Source organism: Ambystoma mexicanum, chromosome 9 (genome assembly GCF_040938575.1).
Source record: "Ambystoma mexicanum isolate Mex_15411 chromosome 9, UKY_AmexF1_1, whole genome shotgun sequence".
In the NCBI taxonomy this organism is placed as follows: domain Eukaryota; kingdom Metazoa; phylum Chordata; class Amphibia; order Caudata; family Ambystomatidae; genus Ambystoma; species Ambystoma mexicanum.
In genome coordinates this window covers 240,574,436-240,600,632 of record NC_090931.1, presented here as the reverse complement: position 1 = coordinate 240,600,632, position 26,197 = coordinate 240,574,436, and the positions used below count along the sequence as shown (strand labels likewise).

General features: G+C 45.0%; 1 protein-coding gene across 1 annotated transcript in view; it reads left to right on the top strand.

Moving 5' to 3' along the window:
- The window catches only part of SPA17 (sperm autoantigenic protein 17), a 382,615-nt gene that overhangs the window by 216,846 nt on the left and 139,572 nt on the right, over positions 1-26,197 (top strand). The window lies entirely within an intron of this gene.

Sequence of the window (26,197 nt, the reverse complement as noted above, 5' to 3'; positions counted from 1 at the left end):
CATATGTTTTGGTCTTGCCCGATCATACAGAGGTTCTGGAGGGGTGTAAAAGAGAAACTAGAAGGAAGAGGGGTCAAGATAGTAATAGATACAGTATGGGCCTGCCTGCTGGGGGGGGAGGGGTTCCCCAGACCACGGAAACTCAGGCATGTAAGCAAACTAAGGGACCTGGCTTATGTGCTTGCAAAGAGAAGGATTGCCATGGGATAGAAGTCATGCCATGTGCCGAGGCTAGAGGTGTGGTGGAAAGACTTGCAAAAATGGTCAGAAGCCGAAACCATAGCATGTCAAGAGGAGTGCAGCAACGGGGGGAGGAGGAGAATGAGTCCCTGATGGCCTGGAAATCACTGATAGCCGGACTGTTTGGGTCATTAGAACACCCGACTGAACCTGTTGAGAAGGAGACTGAACCACAGGGTGTGGAATCTGAAGACTCAAGGTGATAGACTCGCAAGGGCGGTGGGGTAGTGGGAGTAGTGGTATGGGAATTTAAAAAAGTGTTATGAAACTGTTGAACATGCACTGTTTGTTTGGTTTTATTGTTTGTTTGGTTTTATTGTTTGTTTGTTTAAAAATTTAATAAAAACTTTAAAAATAAAAAATAAAAAAAAGGCTAGCCACACTCCCCCCGGAATCAAATCCAGTGAACTGCTCGCAGCTAAACTCCCCATCTCCAATAATAGTACACTAACCATCCTTTTAGTATATAGACCTCCCGGTCCAATAGGGACTTTTGAGGAAGATCTCTCCAGCCTTCTCTCCAACGACATCAAGGACACTTCACAGCTCCTAATGTTAGGAGACATCAATCTGGGCATTAATGAACCCGAGGACAAACAGGCCCAATCCATTGACACTATCCTGACTGAACACGGCCTGACCCAAAAAGTATTTGCTCCTACTCACATGAAAGGGCAAATACTAGACTGGGTAGCCAATTTGAACTGTTCTACCACCATCACCAAAATAACCCCTCAACACTGGACCGACCACCACCTTATTAGTTTCTCGTCCTCAATAGAGTCCCAAAAACAGAAAAACATTGATATAGCACCACCTCTACCAACCAGAAGCAAAAAAGATATCGCCACTCATAAATTACTTCCTCTCTTCCTACCTACTCTCTCTTTAATTACCAATAATACCGACCCAAACGCATTAGTAGAGACCTTTAACAACACTATGACCAAGGCCCTTGACACTATTGCGCCAGTCAAACTATGCAAAAGCAAACAAATCTCACACTTTAACACCTGGTTCACACCCCAACTAAAAGAATTACGACTTCAAAAAAGGAAACCTGGCGTCACTCCCCCACGGTCGAAAACAACACCCTGCTAACCAATCTTGCTAAACTGTACAAGAAAGAAATAATCCTTACCAAAGGAATGCCTTCAATGAAAGAATCACTAAGGCCAACTCTAACACTAAGGAGCTTTTCATCATTCTGCGTGAAATGGAAAATCCTATTCCACCTACAGATAATATCGCAAAAGATAAACAATAGTGCACTAGCATCCAAAATGCCTTATCTAACAAATAGTCAATCTGCAGACTAAAATAGCTAATTAAAAAAAGCATCTTTGCGCTCCACTGAGACGCAACCTACCCCACCCATTGCTACCCCTAACAGTGATGCACCTTTCAGATTTACCAATATTTCCGTACTGGAAACTGAAAAGGTCATACTATCCCTGAAGCCCTCTAATTGCCAGGGCGACAGCTGCCCAGCACAAATAATTAAGAATGCAGCTAGAGATTTAGCACCTTTCATCATCTCTAAGCTAATCAGCGCTTCCTTCAATTCGTGCACTGTCCCAATCAACCTCAAACAATCTTGGGTGCTGCCACTCCTTAAACAAACCCTAGATCCGGCCATCCTCACTAATTATAGACCCATTACAACTGTCCCATTCCTCTTCAGAATCATTGACAGGTTAGCCTACCTCCGAATCCAAAGCTACCTTGAGGCCAACCTCCAACTAGGCTCGCGCCAATCCGGCTTCAGACCACAACACAGGACTGAAACGGCCTTAATTGATCGGAAGACTCAAATCGACGAGTTGAAGGACAAAGGTAAAACAGCTATGCTACTCCTCCTCGACCTATCGGCAGCTTTTGACTTGGTGGATCATGCAGTGTTATGTGAACACCTAGCATCAGCTGCACACTTCTCGAGTGATGCTATAGTCTAGGTACGATCCTTCCTAGCTAACCGTACGATGAGATTTCTCCCCTTCAGCTTCAGCAGACCCAATCAAATTACCTGTGGTGTTCCACAAGGTTCATGTGTCTCACCGACAATGTATGACACATTTACCAAGCAATCTTCGACAAACTTGACAGGCTTGGTGTCACATATACCAATTATGCTGATGACACCCAGATTCTCGTACCCTTACCGGGCAACTTCGTCGAAGACACAGCTCTGGTAAATAGGATATACCTCCTCATTCAGGCATGGATGGTTTCTGCCTGAATGACGACAAAACTGAGATCCTGACCCTGGGTTCTGACTCAAACCTAAAGAAACTCGCCCCCGATTACGTCGCATTCAATATTGATGGCAATATAATCAAAGTAGTAACTGAGGTAAAAACCCTAGGCTTTTACCTCGACGCTACACTTACACTAAAAAAATAAGTTGTCTCCATGGCGTCTTCTAAAGCTTATACTTGTAAACTGATTAGGGCGTGCAGACGCCTCTTATCCAAAGCCAGCTGCATCACGCTTGCCAATGCATTAATGTTGTCTAAACTAGACTACTGTAATGCCCTCTATGTAGGCGCTAACAAAAAAATCCTAAACAAAATACAAATATTACAAAATAATGCCTTGAGAGCAGCTCTGAATATTCCCCACAGAGAGCACATATCTAACTTCAGAAGAGACCAACACTGGTTAAATATTAGCGACAGGATATTCCTCAAAACGGCATCCCTCGCTTTCAAATGCCTTGACAATGCCGCACCTCCCTATCTTTCTGCCAGACTGACCAGGACCAGAAAAATCTCCTCTCACCATACTAGTTCTGACCACATCTGCCTAGAAATTCCAAGATTTAGACTTGCCAAAGCGGGCGGTGGCAGCTTCCCAGTCAAAGCGGCTCCTTTGGAATACAATCCCCACTACCTTCAGAGTGAAACAGCCATACTCTAAATTTACTGAGCTGGCTTCGCACTAAGGACATCTAGAAATCGTTCCACACCAAGGACATCTATTCACCTGTACTCCTGACCTCAGGATACTCTGTGTGATCCCATGTGTACTACACTATTGACCCCACTTTTGCACTGCACCTGTACTATTCTAACTGCATTATGCACACCCATTGTATGCATTATAATTGTGTTATGCTATGTACCCACCATATATGTTGTAACTAAGCTTTAAGTATTCTTGTAACTGTTGCACCCAGCTACCTGAGGGTTTGCTGCGCATTATCAAATAAATAAATAAACAAACATCAGCAACCTCAAAAAAAAAAAATAATACATGAAGATGGAACATGAACAAAGGGCCTATCTGAACGTCGAAACAAAAAGGGATGCCATACATGCACTGGACAAACAATCATGAATCCCACTAGGGGTGTATACACAGGTTGGACCTGAGACTGCCCACAGATGAAACGGAACCTCAGTGCCACTGTGTAAGTTACTTTCACATGCTGCAATCCTTGCAAGCCCATGGAAAGGGGAAGCAGGAGTCACATATGTGTCAGGAGCCTAAGGCACAAACAAGAAGAGTACAAACACGGGACAAGCCTGTACGGGCCCAGCCTGAACCTACAGTGGATGCCCTTGAATGCCACACAAAGCAACACACTGTTAAATAAATGCACACTAGACAAAAAACAAGTAATAAAAATCAAAAATGCCCACGGTGAACCAGGGGGGGAACCATCCATGAGGGTGGAGGGGCAGGGTGCACCTCAACACCTACATGTGTTGGTGCTGAAGGAAAAAAAAAAATCTCCATGGGTCTCATGGTCCGCACGGCCATCATGGATTGGGAGAGCTGTCGCGGCTGTCGGCACCCTCTGGTGTAGCAATAGGTGTCACTGGTATGGGAAGCTGACCACATGCAGACCTGGTCCTCCATGGCAGCGGCCATGCAGGATTGTGAGGTCTGTATCTGCAACATAATGGCAAGGATGTCTGCATGCAACACCTCACGGGATGCACAAAGTTCTGCTTGCAACACCTCATGGGTTTCTTGCAGTTCCTCCGAGATGGTGTGTTTCGACTTTTGCATGAGCACTTCTGAGTGTCTACTGTGAGCTGCCTCTAGTGCAGTCCGTGTATGCTGCAGTGACCTAACCTCTGCCCTTAGGGCATCCTTGTGGGCCCAACCCTCTGCAGCTATGGCTGTGCGCAGTGACAACATTTCGGCCCGCCTGCACCTGTTGCTGGCCTGCATCTGGAGCATGTGTAAGCAGCATGTGGACCGCACTGCCTGCTGTCGGAGCTGCACCTGTCTTTCTGGGGGGAAAGCAGAATTGGCCACCCTATCCATACCCTGAGCCAACATCCCATAAGCAGCCCCCTGCTGTTGTGCAACAGAATACATGAACTGCTCCCACACATCTTGGTCTGTTGGCACACGGCCACCACGTTGGCGGGCACCACGCCTGCTTGGCCCAAGTAAACATGGCCCTTGATGTGTTGGCACTGTCTGTGGCTGCAGGACTGCATCCCTCTCTTGAATAGCTGTCCCAGGAACAGAAGCCAATATGGTGGAGCGTGTCCTTGCAGCCGTAACCAACACAGACCGGCGTGCCGACACTGACTGGCCTTGTGAGGGTTCTTCCCGCACCACAGATGCTTGTGATAGGCCAACACCTACAGTTGAATCACTCACCAACAGTTCCAATGATTCATTGTCCGACTCACCACCAGAGGCATAGGCTTCCTCAGAGGCAGAGTCCAAGCGAGCAATTCCCAGGATGGATTGCAGCGCAATTCCCAGGATGGATTGCAGCACCAGTGGGTTCTCATGGCCCACCACACCACGTCCTCCACTGGTGCCTGGTTGCGGCCCACTCTCCTGCACCTCTTCCACCTCGTCGCTTGCACAGATTGCCTCATCGCCTGCAGAAGGACCGCCAAATACATGAAGACACTGTTAGAAAGCCCAGCCCACACACATAGGTATCATAATGTAGTCCTGCAACACATCAACCTACCATGTCAGTGAGTACACAATCTCTGCCACGTACGCAGTGTAATTGGAAGGTAAGGGGATCATGAAATCAGACATGGATGCATGTTAAGGGCACAACACCACATGTAGTGCATGGTGCATAGCACCTGCTTCACACACAAGCACCAGACAGGCATAGTTGAGTCATCAGCATCAGTGACGCACACAGACAGATGACACTAGCATGGCCATTCCTGAGCCGTCAAACTGCATGACATGTAAGTTGGTGGCCACTGCCCCTGATCCATGTACAATGCATGTGAAATGACATAAACTGAAAATACTAATATTCATGAAAGCAAGTGTTACACGGTGCAACAATGCTAGGGTGGTGGAACAGAGTGAAGGCAAGCACACTGATTCCATGAGTTCTGGTCACATCGACAGAATCCAAGAGAATACCCATGTAGAAGGTGAGACCCGGCCATGGAACTGTACGGGGCCATTGCAGTACATGGGAACGTTCTCAAGGTACAATTAAAAGACATTTCCCGGGAAGGCAAAGTTGCGGAACGATGGCAGTGTAAGGGCAAGTGCGCATCATTCAGGTGTCCAGTGCCGTCAGTGGGTTGTAGGGATCTAGCAAATACCCCCCAAGTGTGGGTGTTGGCTGGGAGCCAATTCCATCATCACACTCCTAGTGTGATACCTGGCCCGTAAACCAAGGGACCATACAGCCAAACCATTCCAGTGTGAGCTGCAGAGGGAAGAGAGCAGAAGCACATGAATATCTGTATAGTCAGTCCAGCATAGTATTTTTTTTTTATTTATTTTGTTATAGCTGATTACATCAACTTTTCAAAATTTAGACAGTTTAAATATCGTAACAAAAGTAAATACATGATAAAGCAGAAGGATGAAAAGGTGAAGAATTACAACTTTATACATATGAGTAATACAATTTCTAAGCAGTTTATGTAAGTGATTAAAATCATCATTGCGAACAGACAACATAACTAAAATGACCATCATAAAAACCAGAAGTCCAATTGTAGCTATTGAATTCTAAATTTAAAAGGGTTCACATTATTGACTAGTCTATTCAAGATACTTATAACAGTATCTCATCAGATAAAACATTTTCCAAAAAGTGCACAATAGCCTTCATGAATGAAAATCTGGTACTCTTAAATAACATACTCCAAATCTCATTTTCATCCTTCTCCATGTACAATTCCAGAAGATTTTTGCATTGTTTCTGACGGGTATCATACAAAAGTGGACATGACACAATTAGATGTTGAAGTGATTCTTTCACGCCTCGATTTTTACAAAAACGACAAAAGTTAAGATCCACATGAATAATTTTGCGTCTGACCATAATCTCTCTCGTCAGCCATAAATTCAGCCTCACACGTAAAAATTTATTGCGAATGTTTGCTGAAGGGCATTTCAGCAGGTATCCAGCTGCTTGTCCTAGACGTTTAGGACCAAAAAGATTAGGGTCGAAATCTTTGTACTTTACACATAGCTCGTGATTTATAATCCAATCCCAACAAAATAATTTTTTCTTAGCGCTAATTGGGTTATCTATAAGGTATTGCAAGGAGATATTAGCTCTAGCTAATGTGTCTACTACCAAATTTCGCCATCTCATGGGGAAAGGAGCAGAGGATCCTGCTAACTGGCGAGCTACTGTACTCAAGATGTTGTTATTAGTAATTCCAAGCAGGCTTTTCCGAAACAAGGCACACATTCTCCATTTCACTCTGCTATGCAGCGAGTTCAAACCCAATTCGAATCTTAATATGGGTAGAGGTGCACAGTTTGGAAGCCGCAACACCTTTTTCCCGAAAGTTGCCTCGAGTCTATTCCACGAGTTGTCATCGGAGTATAGTTTTGTCTCCGCACCGTAGAGCAAGATGGGTACTACCTTTTGTTCGAAGAATATCACAATATGTTTCAGCGTAAACTTCCCGTATTTATATATCAGAATTTTCGCTTGCGATATGAGACTCAGCAATTTTGTGTCTAAGATGTGTGTGCAAGTAACATGGGTGGCGGTATTTTGAATGGCGACACCCAAATACTTATAGTTCGAAACAATTTCCATGATTTGTTGTTGCAGGAACCACAGCCCATTATAAGTTCTACATTTACCATGAGGCTTGCAGACCATAATCTGAGATTTAGACAGATTAATTTTGAGCAGGTTTGAGTCTGCGTAATGCGAAAGGGCAGTTAACAAGTTCTGCAAACCCTTTGGTGTCTGTGAGATCAAAACTAAGTCATCTGCATAGAGCATCCACGGAATGCGTTGGCCACCCAACTCCGGAGCGTCAGCATTAATACCAAGGAAGGATAAGCCTACATCTAATATAACAAGATTAAACAATGTGGATGCCAATATACATCCCTGTTTGAGTCCGACAGACGTCGGAATGGGTGCCGATAAGAGGCCTTCGCGTGTGAGTCGGACTCGCATAGACGTGTTTGTGTGAAGTTGCACAATTAGGGCCAGAATAGAGCTGGGGCAGCCAAACGCTTTTAATTTATTGAAGAGAAGGATCCGTTCTATAGAGTCAAACGCTGCCCGGAAGTCTATAAATGCAAAAAATAAAGTCTGTTTCTTAGTTGAATATTGGGCTTTCAGCATATTGATGGTAATAATGTTAGGAATTGTTCCTAAACCAGTGACAAAGCCCGATTGAAAAGGATCTCGTCTCCAGTGATTCTTGGTCCACTCATTTAATTCTCGTAGAATGAGTCGGCAAAAAATCTTTCCTGAGACATCCAATAGTGATATGGGTCTATAACTTGCCGGGCATGCACGATCTCCCTTCTTATAAATCGGAATGAGAATCGACTGTCTCCAGGATGTGGGAATTTTTTGAGATTTGTTGACTGTTTCAAACATGAGACATAGTATGTCAGCCCAGATATCCGGAAATTGTTTTAGGTGTATGTTAGATAGGCCGTCTGGTCCAGGGGCCCTGGAATTACTCTCCTGTCTTATTAGCTGTTTTATCTCTTCTTTAGTAAAGCGTAGATTGAATACAGTGTCAAACTTTGTAAGTGAAACAGATGAGAATGCTTGCGCACTTGTAAATTGATCAGAATAATAACTTACCCAAGTGTCCTCTGAGACATCGTTTGTTTGAATTGCAACTTGGTGACCTGATGTTATTTGATTTATAATGTGCCATGATCGGGACAGATTTTTAGATGCTAAGGATGCTAACATATTTTCCCCGTCATTCTGATACAGTTTAGCTTTCATACCTCTTGCCCAATTTCTGTAATTTGTTTGTATCCGCGAGAGAGCAGCCTGGCGTAATTCTGGAGAAAGTTTACTGACCTTTCTTTTCTCAGCCCGGACTATGGATTTTTTGAGTTTGACTTCATGATTGGGAATGTGTAAGTGCGGTGTTTGTTTTTGTTTGTGTTTGATAGAACATGATGAGAAGAGCTGCATTAGATCGTAATAAACATCATCAGACAAAGTATCACTCATAGTATTATTTGTTAGATGGGCATGATAACACGATCTAAAAGCTTTTAAGGAGTGTTCCGACCACTTTAATCGATTTCTAGCCGGATTCACTTCATGGTTGAGACTTGGTGGACATTTTGTTGATACTGCAAGTTGTCTGCAGAATGTTATGATCACTTGCTTTAGATTCTATTATGCAAAAATCTAAGACCAAATCTAGCATCTTCCCATTGACATAGGTGAAATCAATGATCCCAAGACTATTGGCCCGATGCCATGTTGTTCTTGGAGGAATATCATGTATAAGGGCTCCATTTAGTATATAAAGATTACGTGATTTAGTAAACATTGACCACATATCAAGTCGTTTATGTTCCGATTTAACGTATGGGCCCAGACAATGTAAGTTTAAATCCCCTGCTATATAGATCAAGTCAACAAGCCCATCCAACATGATTAAATCAAATGCATGTGCCAAGGGTTCAAATAAACTATCATCAGAAATACCCACAGGATTCCAGTAGATGTTAATGACAGCACATGTGAGGCCTTCACCCATCAGTCTAGTCATTTGTATAAACTCATTCGGACAGAACCACAAGGATATTTTTAAACCAGAGGATTGTTTAACAGCGGTTAATAGACCAGATGTTTGGCGTCCCACACGATGTTTTACTGCAGGAGTTAAGCATACATCATAATTATTCCAAGAAGGGGTACTGGTCAACCAAGATTCTTGGAGCAGAATTACATCATAATTCAATTCATGCTGAGTATGGTTATTGATTAAATGACGATTCCCTCTGGAATTCCAACTAGCAAAATGGAGATTAGATGGTACAAGAGTCGTATGCTATCCTTGCTTAAACTGGCATTGACAACTGCAAGACTGTTCTGGTCGATCTTGGGATCGACTTCTTTGTTGGTTTGGGGGTGGCAGAGGACGTGTAGAAGTCTTATCTACTGCATCTGGGGTTGCGGATAGTGTGAAGCCAAGGTCAGTGATTTGAGATTTCGCAGCCCAAATAGTATTTACTACCACCCTGCAGTTGATCCATAGATTTACTAAAGATTGATTAGAGGCATCTGGAAATTCCACAAGTTCAATGTCTACAGTTCCTATGTCATCAAGGTCTGGGATTTCACAAAAAATCGCCAGGACAGACGTCCGATTTAGGTTATACTGTTTAGCAGGGAAAGGCTGACAGCTGAGGGTCAGAGAGTGAATCGACGGGCGTTTAAAACGGGGAACGGTGGATTTTTGTTTGGCTAATGATGATGGTTTTTTAGGTTTCTTACATGCACCATTGTGTATATTTGGAGTAGAAACTGTTTGAGAGGCAATAGAAGCCTCCAAAAATTTTGTTAGGGTAGCCTGTAGAAGGCGTTCCATATCACCAGAGAGAACTGGGTTGACCTCAGGAGTCACCGACCTGACAGTTTTTGTAGAATTCGCCTTCCATGTAGGTTGAAGAGGATTAGTAGTAAGATCCTCCGACATATCAGGTAAAGTTGGTTCTTTTAAGATTGGTGCAGCAGCCGGCACAGGTGGCTGCACAACAGCTGGGACTTCCTGAGGGAAAGTTAAATTTTTTGAGACCGGTTTCGAAGCTAAATATTCATCCACGGCCTTTCGTATTTCTTTACGACGCTGTTCGTCGACCCCTAGGTTCTGAGTCGCAGGGGGCTTACCGGTAGATTCAGTGGCTATTAAATCGGGCCTACCATGTGCATCATTGGTCAGTGTGCTCCCACTTAATTCGGTAGGATTGCTTTGTGAGAGCTGATTTGCTACAGTAATCAATTTATTTAAAGGGCTATATGCTAGAACCGAATTAGAAGAAGCCGGCTGTGTTTTTGCTTTTTTTATACGTTTTTGTAACGCATATTTTTTGTAATAGCTTTAGATGCCGCTATAGTAGGGGTGTTTGAAGCTGATAGTTTATTAATGAAAGCTTTGACTTGTGAGGGTTGACAAGGTCCCGTTTTCATATTTTTTGTTTTCTTTGTCTGTGTTTGTAAAGATGGATTTTTGGTACTAGAGTTCTTAACATTTTTAGTATCAAATAAAGCATATGTGGGGATCTTCTGTGTATTAATTTTTGGCTCAAGTTCCATTTCCATGGAGTCTACTATAGGCTCCAGGATAAACGGTATGGATTGAAACTCTTGAACAGTGGGTTCGATAGCCGATAACGTCTGTGTAGACACAGACTGTTTGGCAATTGTTGGTATGTTCGTATTGATCAAATTTTCTAATATATTAGAGATTATAAGCTGATTCGTAAATATCTGATCAAACTGATTTGAATGTGCCTCCGCCTTTACAACCAGAACTTCGAAAAGCTTGGCCAGAGCCAAGATAGCTTTGTTCATGGATGTAAGAGCTATGCTCGTATTTACAGTCCGAGAATCGTTGGGGCGCATATCAATGGAGGCTTTTCCAGTTGCCCTTCTAGGGGTAGGCACAGTAAAGGAAGGATTTGCAACTGAGTCAATGGGACTAGCGTTCGTAAATAACGCAGGGGACTTGGATAAATTTTGAGAGCTCATGTGAGAGAGCGCAGCAGAGGAATTAATCTCTAAGTCAATAACAGGGATATCTTGGGGCACAGAATCCGCAGATGACATAGAAATTGAAGTATCACTTACAGTTACAACAGACACATTACAAACTTCGGGAGGAGGTGCTACAACACCAGTTAATACATTCGTAAGTATAACACTATCAGTAAGCGAGACATTTTCTTTAGCAAACTTGACAGTTGGTCCGGTGACTGTGATTGATTTATAGGACTCACCGATTCGACTTTCCCCCACATGCACCGATGACATTTCTTTGTCGATTGGATTTTTTCCACAGGTGTAACTACTCGTAGGGTCGCTGTGTGAAAAGCTTTCCAGGTTCAAAAGCTCTGTTGCTGGTTGTTGCAAAGAGGACCCTACTGGCTTTCCAATTGACAGTTTTTCGTGATGAGCTTGATTTGGGTCCTTACAAAAAGGGCGAATATCCATTCCCTGAAGAAGCTCTGTTTCACTTTGTTTCGTGCATCTGAAGCTTGTTCGTGGAGTGGAGCTGAGACGTGACCTTTTTATGTTGATAGAAGAAGGAGATTTAGAGTAACTGGCGCCATTGGATCTGTGTAATGTAGTTACCGTCGGCATACCAGTCTTTAGGGAGTTTATATGTCGTTTCATGGTTAAAATAAAATTTAAGTTGGATAATATATAGCCAAATGTAGGCAATCAATATTACTATGTGGCAATATGTAAGTAGCTTTCGCCGCTTGCCGCGGTGAACGCGGCAAAGCAGCAAAGCGGGACTTAGACCGGGACTTCACCGGTGCGCCAGCATAGTATTCACCAGTCCCCCGGAGACAGTGAGCTGTTGGGGGAATGAGCTGTAAGGTAGAATACCTCAGTGGAGGGACAGCTGGCACGGTGACCTCTCACAGATGTCAAGAGATGAGAAGCACAGGCAATACGCCATGACAGGTTTCAGCAGTAAGAGGGCCAAGAGAGGCAGTAGAGAGAGTGACATGGAATGAGTGATTAGGAGTGGGGATGAGGATTGACCCAGTGAGCAGCACGTTGTCCGCATGCAGCCTGTATGGCAACAGGCACATACAAGCCCACCATGACATGGTGAACCCATGTGAGTCATGAAAATGTTAACAAAACTGCTAAACAATCATTACACTTCATCCTAGCAACATACACATGTCCCGGACACACATGCATCACCACTCACCGGACAAATCTTCATAGTTCGGCAGGTCTCCCATGCCATGGACCTGCTCCACTTCAATGAGATCACTGACAATCACCTCATGTGGAGTGAGTTCCTCGACCTCTGGCTGTGACCCACTTCCAGTCACCAGAGTAGAGGAGTAGGCGCCACCCAGCTTATCCTTAGGTCTGCGTCGGAGGTCATTCTAATGCTTGATCACCTCCTGCGTAGTGCAACCCTCATGGCCCATGGTGTTTTTACGATCCGTGACGACCTGCCAATGGGCCATGCGCTGAGCAGGCGTATGTGTGCACCCTGACTGCACAAGCATGTCAAGTTCGTGTCCCAACACGTAGTCCAGGAGGATGTCAGCTCTTCATAGAAGCTCCTCTTCCTCGACGTGTGGGTCTCCTATGCCATGCCTTGGGTTTGAACCTGTCCTGTTGTTGCACGCTTTCGCCGCTTGCAAGGACATGCACACCCAGATTCGCTTGTGCCACTCTGGTCAGTAGGGGCTGGAGTACTGGTGGACTGGGACATGCATCAGTCACTGATGGGATTAGAGTAGGCCGTCTTGCAGGTATCTGTACCAGGGCACTGATGCCAGTAGCATGAGCCGCATGTTTCTTGCCCCTATGGGCAAGGACGTCTGCCCCAGAGTCACTGTGGGCCTGGGCAGGGACTCCTGCTGTCCGGGCTGGCTGACCCTGAGCCTGGGTGGGGGTAGCCACAGCTGCACTGCAGCATCCACACCCTAGCAGTCCTGGACAGCAGATGGCACTGCTGTACCATGACCCTGGGTGCTGGTGCCAGTAGCCTGCGCCGCACGTCTCTTGCCCTTGTGGAGCCCGAAATCGGCCCCTGAGTCACTCAGGGCCGGGACCACTACAGTCTGGCCTGCATGTCCATGGGCCTGGGGGGTGGTAGCCACAGCTGCCTCTGCAGCTTCCACACCCTGGCTGCTCTGGACAGCAGATGGCACTGATGGTCTGGGACCAGGGGTGCTGGCGACTTCAGCAGCAGCTGCATCTCCCTGACCCTGTTGGCAGGGTGGCATAGCTCTCCCTGCACGTGCCTGTACACCTTGCCCTAGTCGCCCACCTCGCCCACCTTGGGCACCTCGCCCACCTTGGGCATCTTATCCACCTTGGTCACCTCGCCCACCTTGGCCACCTCTGCCAGGTCACCCACCTTTGCCTCCCTTCCCACTTGTTGCCCTCCCAGACGTGGCACTGATGGACTAGCGCTATGGAAGGTGTAGCTAACAATTGTCCTGGGCAATTTGAGTGAGGGGGCGGGGTACGTGATGTAAAACGTACCACTGTGCTCCAGCAAGGCTCTGTTACCCAGGAGAAAAAAATAACGGGTCACGTAGCGCACAGGCACCCCAAAAACAAAAAATATGTATACATGACCCCGTGGTAGCCCACATGTGAAGAAAAAACATCACGCAGTACGCTGTGGCACCCAGCAACACATAAAATGCGTACGCGAGGAACACGTAGGGTACTATGACCTCGAAAATGGGGTTTGCGCTACCACAGTAGTGAACTAATCACGTGTGACTCCCAAAAAACTCTGAAGTGCACGCATCCGTCCTCACGAAAAGCACAGACATTGCACTATTGTCCTGTGCACACCTTTATCACATACTGAACGGCAAAACCCAACGTACAGCGCGTGTGACGTATCTTACGTGCTTAGGGCCTATCCTCTGATTTCTCGCTTACGCACTGTTTCTGCACGTGCGGAGTCACTGTTTCGGGCTGGCCACGTGAGGAACACAGAAGACCCACGCTCCTTCCTACAAGCCAATTTACCTGCCTCTAACTGCCCCGAGCTGCCTTCTACGAGCCATCTGCTGCTGCCAGCCCACTCTGTGTGCCTGCTGCCCACATGTCCTGCATTTTGGTGCCTGCTCTGATGCCATTGCCAGTGATCCTGTCGTTGTGACCACCTCTGCTGATCCTGAAAACTCCTGACTTCCATACCACCTCTCCACAGCCCAGCCCCAGGACCACCTTGCCCACCCACACCTGCCTCAGGGGTTGCCATGTCTGACACAACACCATCTGAGGCAAGAGAGGCAGAGGGCTGTCGGCTTCTCTTCCACAGAAGTTGGCATCCTGGTAGAGCAAGTCCTGGGGCATTATGATGCCCTCTTCCCTGGACCATCGCAAGTCGGCAAGGAAGGACGGAGGAAGATCTGGACGGACATCGTGGGTGCCATCAACGTGGAGGGGGTGGCACCCGGCGACTACCGACATGTCCATAAGCGCTGGGAGGACTTCAAGTCTAGGACCCTCAACAAGGCCCAGCGCCTCCTCAAGCCTGGGGCTGACAGAGTGGGGCACTGGGGCTGGTTGACCACCGACGAAAAGAGGGTCCTGGAGCTCTTCATCCCAGTGCTGCACACCCAGGTCTTGGAGTTGAAGCTCCGTCCGGAGTCGACTGGTAATTGTCCATGTGTTCTTGTCCACCATAGTGCATGTGCATGTAGACGTGCGGTTGGTGTGTGCACCGTGCTCTTATGTTTGGCATGCCTTCTGTACAGATGTCTGTGCATGTCCCAGGCACTGCTGCATGTGAGTTCATTGATGCATGTGCAACATCAATGGTGTCTGTGGAAATGCGTGATACGCACATGTATGTCACAACGTGCACAAGTTTGTATCCCTGTGTGTGGGTTGTGTCATGCCAGAAGTGTGACACGTGTGCATCTATTCTATCTATTCTGGTTCTTATATAGCGTGCCATCGCCCCTAGGCCTCAGAGCACTCACAGCTGAGACAGAAACAACGTAAAAAACAAGACTACAAAGAGAACGAGATTCGATTAGACTTCTCCTTCGTCGAACAGATATGCATTCAGCAACATCATGGACATGCATGGTGTACATGTGTATGTGAAGTGAGTGTGTGAGTGGCCAACACTCAAGGATGTCTGTGACTCTTCACTTTTGCATGTGTGATTGCCTCATGCCAATTTCACCTCAAGTGCTCTCTGACATGATGGATCCATGGCCTGCTTCATGACTGCCAGGTGATTTGTGTGAGTGAGATATGTATGTGCCATGATGCGTGTGAGGTGCATGCACAATTTGGATGTGATGGCAGTGCCTTGTCCAAGGATGTGAATGTCTGGTGTGAATGACGGACATAATTGTGCATGTGTGAATGGCACTTCCCTGTGTGTAGTGGATGGTGATGATGGTTATGACCTTTGACAGTGGCAATTATGTACTTTTGCATTGTGACACACACACATATGTCCAGTACCCTGATGTATGTTTTCTATGTTTCCCTATCCACAGCGATGATGGAAGAAGAGGGCGGAGAAGGCGCTGTGGAGCACAGCTATACCCAAATGTTCGGTGTACCTGTGGTGAGAAGTAGCAGACTCGGGTACAAAGTACACTAATACACAAACTAGTACTGCTACTTGGAAGGGTTCATCTTGATTATATGTCATTGAATAAAGCATGGCTTAATTTATTAAATCAAGGAACCTTCACTGGTTTTTTACTAATGGAATATATCGTCAATGGAATATTTGACCCAAAAAGAATAAGTCCAAAAGGAAAAACCCACATACACACTAGGGGTTTGTGCAAATATATAAACTTGTATTAAACACACGTATTTACAGTTTTGTGTGGGACATTGAGCATTGATTGCAAAGAAAAATAAACCATGATGTTTTCAAATAAAGCAAAAATACAACTTGAACATAGTGTGATAAAGAGACATTTTTAAAAAATATATAGGACATAGAACAGGAAAATTATTACTGATTAACAACTTGTACTCTTCATGAGTTTTCACAATGAAACAAATTCATAAGTTGATCCAGTGGTCTTAACGCTGTCCATCTGGGTAGATTGCGTCTAACTCACAATGGTTGGATGTCTATGCTGAAAAGTTATATTGGGACAAAGTGATCCCGACTGATTAAATACCAGATAGTTCCAACTGGATGTGTGCCAACTGGTTAATGGAGCACGGCAGCAGGGATGCCTCCACCGGGCGTAGACGCAAGGCCCAGTCATCTTCCCATGCACTGTCATCTTCTGGGAACGAGGATACTGGTGCCGCATCTGAGTCAACGGCCGCAGCTACTGTGGGTAGGCCCAAGATGTTGAAGTTGGCCGTGGGCTCTTTGGCAGTGGGAGGGACAGGTGAGCCCACACAGGGGCAATCCGATGCGGAAGACAGTAGGGAGTCATCCAGGTTGGTGGTGGTGCTGGAGGAGGAGTGCACTTCAGCCCAGCACATGGGGCTCAGCGGGGGTGATGAGGGAGGTGTGACTGGTGCAGTCCAGGGTCAGGGGCTGGAGGCAGTGCAGGTCACCATAGAGGGGCATGTGACTGATCTTGTCCCTGGAACTGCAACTGCACCAGTATACACCTCCGCGAATGCCTCAGGCCGGACCCGTCCGCAGGTGGCGGATGTACCCACGGAAACAGATCTTCCGCTACCTGCGGATGAAGCAATTCGTCACAGGGTGGAACCGTTGCTAGCCGGTGTTGCGAGGCATACAGCCACCATTCGTGATGATGTGCAGGCTTCCAAATCATCACAATGAGGTTTGTCGCCTCATTAACTAGCTAGCTCAGTTCCTGGTCACCAATTAGCTACCCCTCCTCCTCTTCCTCCTCTGTGCGCCTGTTGTCGTCCCTGCCGTCTTCCAGCCCAGATACCACTAGGGCCCCCTGTGCACCTGTGCTAACTCCACTGCCCAGCCTTGTGGAGACCACATCCCTGCCAGGATCGGGAGTCGACGGAGGATCAGCAGAGGTGGCCACCATGGAGATCCATCCGGTGACAGGACATGTGGCAATGGTGGAGGAGCAGACAACTTGCAGCAGGGCACATGCACGACGGCCCAGGGGTTGTCATCATCCCGGAGGCTGTCCCGGAGGCGCAGACCCTGGGCTTTTGGCGGCAGCATGCTCGGCGTAAGAGGCAAAAGGAAACTGGGTACTCACCATCAGAGGGGCAGGTATCGGCCATCGGGCAGGAGAGAAACGTAGACCTTACGACAAGGATGTCTTCCGTGTTGGGACGAATTGGCCAGCAGATCAGAGCAGAGCAGCAGCGGGCACAGGGGACACGACTCACCATCGCCAGGGCAGAGAACACCCTGCGTCAGGCGGAGAGGCGGGCTGAGTTCCTCAAGGAAAGAAAGGTTTGTTGCTCCCGGCTATCTTGCTTGTAGTTTGTGAAATAATTATTTCTGACACCTTGGTTAGTATGAATTAATTCGTTTATTGTTCGTTGTTTTTCTGGGTGATTTTTTCCTTTAAATACATGTGTTTATGAAAAACACTCTTTGGAACTTGACAAGCAAGTTAGGTCAGCCGACACGTGTTTCGACCTTACGGTCGTTCTCAAGGCTGAACAATATTCAATTAGTGACAAGGTAGTGACATATTACATTATTTTCAGCAGTGGTGTTTAAGGTGATGTGCAAACATAGTGATAGGTAGTGACATAACAAAAACACATTGATGTGTCGATATAAAGAAAGTTTAAAAATGGGAGAAAAGGAGGGAGGAAGAGACGAGAGAAGTAAGTAGCTGGTTAAAAATTGTGCTAAAGGTAAAATAGATTGAGGTAATTGCCTCTTACCCAGTTGCGGTTTGCTGTGTGCCCAAAGTGGGGTTCTGTAATATAAACTGTCCTTTACGGCAGTCCTGGCTCCTGTTGGGCCCTGGGATGAGAAAAAATATATGTATTGGGGGGAGGGGTTGGTGGGGACTTGCAAAATGATCCCCCCCAAGGTGCGTCAATGGTCCCATTTGTCTAGTTAAGAATGTTGGCTGTGGTCATTGCACATGAACACGGTGGAAAACATCAAGGGCTTTTCTTGAATAGCCCATGTGTGTTCCCACCTTGTGGGCGTGTTGGCGGCGGTACTAGCAGTATCATCAAGATATGTAACTGTCCAAAGGTTGGCCCCAGGCAATGATTTGGCTGGGGTTGTTGAAATAGATGGTCCGGGATGTACATCAGGGGCTCTTTGGGAAGTGCCCCTGTGTTTACCCAGCCATATAGAGCATTGAATTGCATATCCTAGTGTTGAAAAGTGAAAAAGGAGAATTGTAAAAATAAGCACTTAATGCTATCCATTGCCCATGTGTGGGCAAGGAAGCTTTGTGTCCCTGGGGTGGGCTGGGAGGCTTACCTCTATGTTCCGTCTGGCGTCCTAGGCGGTGCTCCGCTGCTTCTGCACACCGCGCTGGGTGCCGCCATTAAGAGCTGTGCGTTTCCTGTTGACTCACGTCAGTCTCGGGTCGCGCATGCGCAGGGTATAGTGTCTTAGCGCTAGTCCCGGCGCATGCGTGTCTTGGTAGGCGACTTGCGCATGCGCCGCGGATCAGTGAAAGGCACTCACCGGATGAACGCTTGTGACTTGGAACGGGGGTGGGTGGTCCTAGCCAATGGCTGCGAGGTAGAAGGGATCTAAGGGGAACCTGAATTAATGATGCAGTTATGTGTTATATAGTCCGTGGGGATCAAGGGAGTACGAAGGTTGAGTCCAAATATGGGTTAATTCATGAGGTGATATGAGTCAGTGAGACATGGGTGCGTGAATGTGGCATCACTTGCATTGTGCCCATAATAGGGTTAATTAAAAATAAATATAAAAGGTGTGTGTGATATGGTCTCTTGTTGGGCCATGTTATACCCAAACCTGAGCTCACGAATCCCTGTGGGGGTTGGGGACTTCTCCTCATGGACGAACATATCAAGCCGCAACTAAAAACATATCCCAGCATGTCATACAGCAGAGCACCAACCCTAAGGACCCTACTGAGCCCCTCCTTTCTTGCAGACAAACATATCGTGGCACAGGACTGGCTCAGCAAAATGACACCAATTGGTTTCACGAAATGTGGGACATGCTCAATGTGCAAGCATGCAACACAGACCAAATGTGCCAAATTCTCAGGCTGCCCAATTTTCAACATCACTGAGCACATTAATTGTAGAAGCAAATTTGTAATATATGCAATTATCTGTGTTTGCAACAAAATATACATAGGCAGCACCATCCGTGAGACACGCTTCAGGATTAGAGAGCATATGAACAGCATACATTCACAAGACCCCAAACTGCCACTGGCAAACCACTGGCAGAAGAACCACCAAATGGAAAACAAGTAGTCAGCTTTCATGCTGCTAGCGAGTGGAATATTCCAGAAGGGTACAAGCGTGCCAACCAATCATAGAGGGCCATGTAGTGAGGAGCCCTATAGTTTGAGAAGCCAATGAAACATTGTGTATTTTTATGATGTGGAAGATGACTTGTCCTAGGGGTGGGCATAGTTGTTCACCTGATATTAGAGACCCAATCCCATTCCAGTCCCCCATAGAAAGTATACTTAGATGTTTCATTTAAGCCTACCACAATCCAGTGTGTTTTCTTATTTTGCCACGTAGCATGATGTCACTCATGACAAATTCTTGTTATAAAAGAGTTGTTTTTCATGATATATGTTTAGATTGCTTGTGCAGCATCCATCGATGCCCGTTGTACTCTCTGTTTTAGATAATTGTTAATAAAACAGTGTGAGATTTGTCAACTTCCTGAGTTGGTCTGATTATTGATGTATGAGTAAGATCTGCATCCCATCCATCCCAGATAGCGCTATCTTGTGCTAAAGGACCTTCGGATTCACCACGCTAGGCCATCCTTGTAACGTTTATTAGAAACTTTAGAGGATGCTCATTCAGACTACAGACAGATTAATTGTGAGGGTATTTTTAATTTGAAATGTGTTCATTTTGGCCTGAATACTGATTGAATAATTGGAGAATATCAATCATCTGGAGCACCATCTCCTTTTTTTTTTGTCCCACATTCAGAGGTTTAGGGCCAACCATATTTGGACCTTTTATAATTAAACTAGGACTCTGATATGTCAATGGGAGAACCTGCACATATGGCTTTTAAAATAACATGTGCAGCAATAATACTTCATTATTCCCTGATTCCCACACATACTTAAAGGGAAAATGTGGTCCTTATTAGATTGGATGGTGAACCTTTAACTATGGAGTAAGTTGGGTGGGGGACACATTTGCCCTTTCCACCTTCCTACCTGGGTATTCACTGAAATAGTACAAATAGAAGGTCCTCTACAAAACCAAGAAGCTTTACAGACCCATTATTTGCATTGCACTATGATGGAAACTGATATTGTTTACTTAATATTAATGTCCCTTTGAGTCTTTGATTGCAAACTTTTTGATAACTTCAAGAAAAGGCCCTTCAAGTCATATGACCTGCTAGGGTAACCAAGAAAGAAAGAATATATATTATCAAGGCAAAACAAATTAACTGTATTAAGATTATGTCCATATGACAGGAGTGGTATTATTGCAGCTAGAAACGCATATACATTAGCTAGAAAGAAGCAGAAAGGAAATATACAAAACAAATGTCTGATATAGCACATATGGCAAAAGAAAGGGATTCAAAAACAGTTTGGGATATCAAATTCAAAGGTATACAACCCCAAGAGATTCCTGTTGGACTCACTGCAAATCTTGAACCATTTACATGGACAGCATATTTTAAAGCTATAATAACATCTAACTTGAAGTATGGTCCTTTCCCAGTTGACAATCACTTTATATCGCCTGAGGTCTGGGTTGGGACCTCTTCTGAATACTGAGAGAAGTTAGTTTCCTTTCTGATTTTCTCCAGCCGTAAAACTCTAAGCCCAGATTTCCTCCCTCTGTATGGATGCAGCAATGAGATTATTTGGTGCCCAATCTTAAACAGTGTTTTTCTCATCAGTGATTGAGACTAGATTGAACCCTGAGAATAGAAATGTGCGGTAGTTCTCCCAATTAATGAAAAGGGAATATGGTAGACCCAGATCCTAACGCCCCATATCATTATTATATGGAGTTACAACAAATCTTTTAAAGAACAATGTATTCTGGATGAGGAGAGTGGGTTGAAATTAATATAATACTCGGACACACAGTATGGATTCTGAAATTCAATAGGATGTGAGGATTGGGTTCTAATCTCTCATTATTCATAAATATGTTCCCATCCAAAATGGTCATCTCTGCTTAGGTTCCATGGACCTCAGGAAGGTATTCTAATGGATTAACCGTAATATCCTATGGCAGAACATGGCAGAGGTCGACCTCCATAAGTGTCAATCGGAAATGTATAAAGAGCTGAGGGTCAATGAGATATGTAGGGAGAGATTTTGCATCGAGGAGCTAGATTGAGGATTACACTCTTGGTGGGAAAGGTGTACATCATGGGGTGAATGGGGAAGTGACCGATACTTTTTGTATATACCTAAGAGTATGCCAGGGATATATATTGCCCCCCTTATTATTTACATTGTATGTGAACTCCCTACCATCTAAGTGGACTTTAGCAACAAGGGATACACCACATATTGATAGGAGGTACATAGCACTTCTTTAATATATGCATACCATTCTTGTTTTAGCCCGTACTCCAATGGATATCAAAATATTAATTAATATCATGAGAATGTGGTAATGTTGCAAGTTAATTATTTTTGATGTCCTAAAGATGCTGCTGGGATGGGTTAAAAGTTGCCAATATTTTTCGATGGCCAGAAGTCATTCGGAATGGACACAAAACATAGATGCCCAAGCAACACAAATAAATTAGGCAATCGTGCAATATAACCACATGGAGTTTAATGATTTGGTACAAATTTCCAGGGCTTAATTGCTTTCAGTTTCACGACTTGCAGCAGTGCTTTGTACGGTGTTATTCTGCTGGTCCTATCCATCAAGGTAAAAAGAACACATTTCTGAGGCCGATCATTAATTTGGCACAGTCAACTCTAGTATATCCTATATATCCAAAGGTAGTATTGGAATTCATGGAAGATAAAATCGGGATCACTCCTTTTTTGCTGTTTGCAAGAGTATGGACAAACTGGGCCTAAGTACTGAATAAAATGATTATCCACGGCATATTAAAAAGTGACCATACACACTTAAAATACAAATTAAGAATTGCTAAGCCTGGGATAAACATCATGGTTTATCAACGCAGAAACAATTACAACTAATGCAAAAAATATGATTTAAAAAAGTACATTTTTCAAAGATTTAAAGACCTTATGCAAGAAAAGGAAATGTGAAAATGTGCAGGTTGAAGGAACTTGCCACTGAAGTCTGTTGAAAGGTTTGAAGGTTACTCACTAAAGACCTCCTGCCCAAGCAAAAGTTTATATTTGGGATTGAATATGTTACCCTTGGCCAGTATGACTGGCAAATGGGGAATGAAGGGACAAGTAACTGCAGTTGTAACTGTAATAAACTTGCCAGAGAAACTGTAGATCACATACTGTTTTTCAGCCCCCTTTACACAACCTTGTTGAAACATTAACTGGTTCCACGTTCAAAGAAGTCGGATATTTGGGAAATTCAGCCTACACTACTCTCTCTCTTCAATTACAGATTCCTATGTTACAAGCTTGTATTTGAAAATTAAAACCAAAATGGAAATTGGGCTTTTATATGGCACTTCATGCCGGAGTTCAGCCTCTAAGAACGGGATCGCGATCAAACCCATGCTGCTCAGCGCTGTCTTGTATTGTTTCCAAGACAAGCAACCTGCCCTGAGCTATCCCCACGGCCCATTTGCACTTACATATTTTAGGATTAAAGTGTTTAGTATGAGAAATCATATGCTAAAAGCAGCCTAAGAAATGTTTGTTCGAACAGTCATGAATTTAGACTTGTTGCGAAATTACATTCATAGGTGGATTTATTAGATAGAATTGTATTGCCTTGTTTTAATGGTTGATTGTGATATTTTTTTAACTTGTTAAAAAACTGTGTGCCTAATGCACAAAATCGTTTTGTAATGGCAAAACCCTATTGGAAAATGCTCTGTGAATTAGGCCCTGTATCTTTTATAAAGATGTTAATTTTCGGAATAAAGACATGTAGTAATAACCCCACTCCTTCTGGTGTTATTCCACAGACCCACCTTGCTATCCACCACCTTCTTACTCTTTCAGGCATTCTCCTGTCCATCTCTGGTAACCTCTCTGCAGTGTCCTTGCTCCTGCTCCAGCTCATTCTGCTGTCACCTCAAGCCTCCTCCAGTACTCCTTCACCATCTTCAAAATCTCACTTTGCTGCTGCACAACTCCCTTACACTGCCATTCTGGGATCTGTCTCTTAGGTAGGGGGTGGGTATGAATGGTCCGACTGGCTGAGCATGTCACCTGACTTTGTAAGCATGTTCAGTGGCAGGGAGACTGTATAGATATGCCCTTGTAGATTAAGTTTTTATAAAGGGCAGTCGAAATCTTGGATCACAGTACAGAATGTCTCACCAGTGAATGGGTGGCAGCCGCTTTTCTCTCTTCAGGCCTAATGCTGGAAACTTCCCCTTCTTAGGAATTCGATGTGGCTGACTTCTGGAAACCCCAAGTGAGTGCTGAGCTTTCTACGTGAGTGGTGGGGAAGCTGAAGAACCACTTCTCCTACCTGTGGTTCAGCGACAATGTTCTCTAATTAGTTTCTCTGCTGGGAAGGGTGTACTTGTGCTGCCTCCCTGAGCGTTAACAGGGAAAGGGACAAATCATCCCCATGCAGGCCTGTTGTGGGAATTAGAAAGTATTCCTATGAGTTACTTTGATCTTCTTGCCCCAAATCAGTAAATGCATTCTCCTGGTCCTTTCTGGGTTTTCCTTCCCTAACAAAGGGGCGTTATGAGAGTCCTTGTCCTTTTCCATGTGAAAGGCCAACCGGGTCTGCACCATTCAGACTTGGCCCATCCTGTACAACGTATCCTCTGGCTATATTCTTCCTTAATATTTCTCCTCCTGAAGCTGTGGCTGACTCTTCCGGATCTAGTTCAGATGTTTCATCTGACCAAGAGGTGGCTTGGTTTGAAGGACCTGATGATGGCATCCATTAGTTCATGTGATAACCGTGAGATCACTTCTTCAAAAGGGCCAGATTGTTAGTGTCTTTTTGTGGACCTGTTTCTGGTCTTATTTGAAACACTTGTGTATAGGCGCGTTACAAATGCCATATCGTATCATATTTCACAGTTGTTGGACCTTGAATACTCAGCGATGTATCCACATCAGCCAGTTGGGGCCTCATCAGGGATTGGGGCGGTGTGGGAAAAATGCAGCAGTAACGCTATGTTGGGTGTCCTGACCCACGTTTGGACTATTATGCTGCAACATTTGGTGCTGTGGGCTTAGGAAATCCAAGAGGGCGGAAAAGCCCACATTTGCGCCAGAATCCTGGAGAACCGTGCAGTTTTGCGCACAGCAAAATTGTCCCCTGACCTGCCACCCACCAGTGCAAAGAAAGAAAGATGGTTCTGTTCAAAACCCGTTTTTATTAATGTCAAAAATTGCTAAGATCATGGGCCCGGAACCACCAAACAAAAATCCAACTATGGTTGAGTGTTTCACTTTACTCTACTACAGATCCACATCAATGCCATGTCAAGCAAGGATCATATAATATCAAGTAAAATCCTTTCCTTTTTGAAATGTATTAATTCAAGACAGCTGTCAAAAATAGGTGCAGTACTGGCATTGGACACTGACCGGCGCTGCGCTCTATAAATCCTGACAGGAGAGCTGTCTTGCAGAACTGTGCAGTGAACAGAAATGGGTCTTATGTAATTAAAAGTTCAAAAGAAATGCCTTTCCTGAGAACTCTTAACACCCCAGAGACCCACACCAGGAGGCAGGATATCACATGGCTCTGTTAATTTAGAGGGAGGGGTTTCTCTTCCAGCCTGCAGGACCCAACACAATAGTCTCTTTCAATTGAATGGGATATGCTGATTTGGCTGTGGACTGTAAACAGAGCTCTGCCTGGAAGAAGAGACATGTGATCCCTGACTCACCCAGTTCCTAGGGGCGGGCCAGACACTTTTTTTGAATTGAAGGCAAATATATGTTTTATAAAAACACTGATAACTGATTGTAACCATATGACAGGAATGTACAATTTGGAGATCCTTAAAATGGAATATGTACCTACAATTTGAGTCTAAACTCAATACCGTACGATGTTCTGGGACCGAACCCCGCAATTTATTCATGTTGCAGACACTGGGTTTAAGCTAGAGACATGGACATTTACTGGAATATGTGTAGAGAGACAGGGTACCTCTGTGTAAATTTGGGTAAAAGTCCAATATTGGGAAACCAACCAAAAAGCGCAAAATGTTGTCATTTCTTAATCCAAGCTCTTAGAAACATCAGAGTTGGAACAGAGACAACCTTATGTGATATATGATGTGTGTATGTAATTTCAACAAATTGTGTATCTGGGGAAATATGTATTTGGATCAGAAATAGATTTGTGTGCAATTTGACAAGGGGAGGATCCTGTGACCATAAACCTACCTCATTACTCTGACTCACTGTTCCCTTCTCAAATCAGGTCAAAGAGAAATCCTTGACCTATCAAATCCTGAGTGGGTTGGGCAAAGAAAGTTAGCATCCACACCCATTTTCAAAAGACATAAAAAGAGCCACTGGAAGCTAGACAGGGACATTCACTTTCCACTTTCTTGCGGGACGCTTGCCGGGAGACTCCAGACTGCAAATCCATCAATCTCCAGAGAGCAGAACTTTGAATCCAGACTCCAGAACTTGTAGCAGAGAGGCCTGAATCCACAAGCTGAATCATTTTTCAGCAGGCCTCAAAATCATTTGCAAATTATTCAAACAGCTGGGCTGAGCTGTCAGATTCTGGCCTAGAACCCTGTGCCAGAAACACCCAGAAAGCAGAGCTGTATCCAGGACCGCAGACCGGACCCAGACC